Raw genomic sequence first — 3,862 nt, forward strand, 5'->3', positions numbered from 1 at the left:
GATAATTTATAAATTATTATTTTGTCATATCTTGCTCTGTCCGATGTCTCCCCTCACCCTCCACCAGTCTCTATCCACCCAGCAAGCCTAGTATCCTCCGTGATTTTGGATTTTATTCCTTCTTCCCACCCTATCCAGACCCTTCTAAAGTGGCCCCTTACGGATCCAGGCACCGCCTAATTTCCCTAGAGGGTTGTGGAGATGGATGGATGTTGGCATGACGCAATGGACAAGCCATCGCTTTTCTTCCTTCCAGAGAGGGAGAGACCAATTGTTGTAGCTTAGATGGCCACTCACAAGCTTGTCCAACCTAAGTTACTCTTCCCCGAAGTAGGGGCCCAGCTGACTTTGTGTCCCCGGGACAATGATCCCGAGCCTCAGGCCAGCAATTCATTCTCTCAAGGTGCTTGGTTATGGCCAAGACATTTTCATAACTTTAACCCTTGTGCGCCACCACATCCTTGGATATACAGTAATGTATAAAGTCCTTTGTCAGAATTGTATAACGCTCTCTGAGGAATAGATACAAAAGGAAGTCTGAAGGGTGAATGAAATAAGATTTGCCCAATGAAAGTCTCCAAATGTAAGTATTATCGGGTTAGAAATGCCTCAGTCCATGGCTTGGCATGAGAAAGAATTCACACCAAGCCTAGTTTGTGATCCAAGTGAGCTTTATCAAGGGTAGAAGCCGGTTCAGGTCTTACGAAGGCCCCCTCAGGGCACTTCACCCCCACCCGTGGAAACCCGAGGTCCGAGGAGGAGCAGCAGGAAAAGAGCCAGGTGGGCTCCGGAATCCGGCTTTTCAGGGTCCTCTGCTGGAAGGCATGGTCAACGACGGTACTCATTGACCCCATTGGCTGAATTAAGCTCACCTGGCCTAGATGGGGTCCCACCCAAGTGTACTGCCTTCCTGTCTCAAAGGCCTGAATGGGAGCATGCCCTCTAGCCTTCAGCAGCTTCCAACTTCCTGTAAGGGGGGAGGGAGACTTTGGCTGTAGAGGGCCAACCCCTAGCTCCCTAACACTAAGACAGCTCTCGCTACCCTTGAAGAATAAACGGGTACATTGTTGCGATAGAGAGGGAAAGTCCTTGACACAGCTTTCCTGGCTTTTTGCTCAACAATGCAGTTCTCAGTTTTCTTAAAGTGTCTTCCTAATAAACCCCGTGACTAGCCTGTGTCCCGAGGACATCTCTCAAGCGTAACCCTTTGGAGTCCCCACACACAGTCCCTGACAGCCTTCTGAGTTGACTCTCTTCCTTGAATTGAACTGGCTAGCAGAGTCCTCAGAAGCCTGTGATTTGATTGGACCTTTTTCTATTTCAAGGCACGCTAATGAGTCAAAGACAGCGGTTCTTAGGGGTCATCTAACACCATCAGAAAACACATATTTCCAATGGTCTTAGGAACCGAGACGCAGCTCCTCTCTCTGTCTCCAGGTGGGTCCACCCACATGCAGATACACCCACATACGTGCCCAGCGTGATGACATCATCGCTCCAACTCCATCACATACACCCTGTACAAATAAAGGTGTATGTGACAGGGTTGGCGCCATAAAGTACTTAGGCGGACCAGTCACATATGTGTAGAGAGCATATGCTGTGTAGGAAGCAGCTGCTGTGTTGAAAACAGCAGTATTGGAGGTAAAATGACACTTCATGAATTACAATAACGAGGTAACTGTAAAATCATGTATTGTAAAATCATCAACTACTGCAAAAAAAAAATCTGTACCATGGGAACTTACTCTGGATGTTGATCAGTCTTTTTATATTCAGCTGTGGTTGATGCGAATACTGCCCCCTTGTGATAGTAACAGCTATGTAAAAAAAACAACACAATGGTAAATCATAGGAAACTTTAATGAATTGTATTGACTGAATTATACCCTGTATCATTTTTTTGTATTATTAAAGGTATTGTTATATATTATTTTCACTAGCAAACCATCCCATGACAGAGAACAGCCCATGTAGAGAAGAATGTTAAGAAAAGATAGTGAGGATTTTTTACAATATGGTTTTACCTCAATAATTACAGCAGGAATCGAGAAACTGCAGCGTGTTATTTGTTGTGAAATTCTATCAGCCGATCCAAGAAGCTGAACAAACTAAAAGGCCATTTTTATAGCAAGCATCTGAGCTTTGCCAGCAAGGATACCAACTATTTTAGAAGCAGAGCTGATGGACTCAAGAAAGCCAGACTTGGCACTGGTGGCAAGAACCACAAACAAAGCAGAGCAGCCGTTGGAGCTTCCTAGTTGGTGGCACTCAGAATCGTCAGAGCTATGACACCTCACACCATTGCTGAGGATTTACTGTCTCCAGCGGCCAAAGACATTGTTCGAGTTCTGATCGGAGATGAATTGTTACGGAATTGAGTGTAATTTTGTTATCTAACAACACTATCCACAGAAGAATAGATGACATGTCTGCTGATATTCTTGATCAGGCAATCCAGGAAATTAAATCTGCTCCACTTCCAATATTTAGTATCCAGCTTGATGAATCTACAGATGCTGCAAACTGTTCACAGCTACTGGTTTTGTGGGGTATATTGATGGCGACTTTAAAGATGAGTTTCTTTTTTTGCAAACCTCTTCAAACGACAACTACTGCACGTGGTGTATTTGACACAGTTGGTTCATTTCTGAAGGAGCAGAAGATCTCTTGGGAAAAGGTTCATGGTCTTTGCACAGATGTGCTCCAGCTATGCCAGGATGTCGATCTGGATTTCAACGTTTGGTACCAATGAGTCACCAAAGGTCATCGGAACTCACTGTATGATTCATCGGCAAATTTTAGCAATGAAGAGTCACAAGAAGTAATGAAAAGCATCATAAGCTCTGTCAATTTTGTAAAGGCGAGCACTTTAAGCAGTTGCCTGTTTTCACAACTGTGATGAGTTTTGGATGTGCCGGCTATTCTGAAGTGAGATGGTTGTCGAGAGGAAAAGTTTTAAAATGTGTTTTTGAGCTTCGTGATGAACTCAAAATGCTTTTTAATCAGAAAGCAAGACCGCAGGTCAAAGCACTTTTCAGCAATAAAAGTGAACTGCAGAAAATAGCTTACTTGGTTGACATCTTTGCCATCTTGAATGAGTTAAATTGATCACTGCAAGGACCAAATGCAACATGCCTCAATTTGTCTGAAAAGATCTGATCGTTCCAAATGAAACTTCAGCTTTGGCCAAAAAAAGAAAAAAATGGGATGAAAATAAAATTTATATGTTGCCTACCTTATCTGCTTTCTTTGAGGAACATGACATTGAACCAGACAAAAGGATTACAGTGATAATTTCTGTGGAAGAACATGCTTGCATCGTACTTTCCAAATCTACCTGACACCCCATTTGCACTTGCCAGTAGCCCCTTCACACTCAAAGTTGAAGAAATTCCTGAGGCAGCAGAAGAGGAGTTCATTGAACTTATTAGCAGCAATACAGTGAGAAATGATTTCTCTACAATGCCAGTTACAAAATTCCGGATCAGGTGTTCGCAGTCATATCCTGTTCTGTCTGAGACTGTGTTGTGCCTTCTTCTTCCATTTCCAACAACATATCTTTGTGACACAGGGTTTTCCAGCTTGCTGGTTATCAGGTCTAAATACAGAAGTAGACCTGTTGTGGAAGATGATCTCTGTTGTGCTCTTCCAAAACTGCCCCTAGAATTTCTGATCTGGTGTGAAAGAAGCTCTCTCAACCTTCACACTGATGTTGGCTTTTTACTCATACTGATGCAAAATGTAACAATGCAGTTTACTGTTGTTATATTAAGACTGTTACCAGTGCTACAAGACAAATTTTCATTTATTTGCAGTTAGAAATAAAAATTTCACAGTATAGAATTACATTATTGTTTTT

Source organism: Echinops telfairi, unplaced genomic scaffold, assembly GCF_000313985.2.
Source record: "Echinops telfairi isolate 266 unplaced genomic scaffold, ASM31398v2 ScPeMD7_5805;HRSCAF=6673, whole genome shotgun sequence".
In the NCBI taxonomy this organism is placed as follows: domain Eukaryota; kingdom Metazoa; phylum Chordata; class Mammalia; order Afrosoricida; family Tenrecidae; genus Echinops; species Echinops telfairi.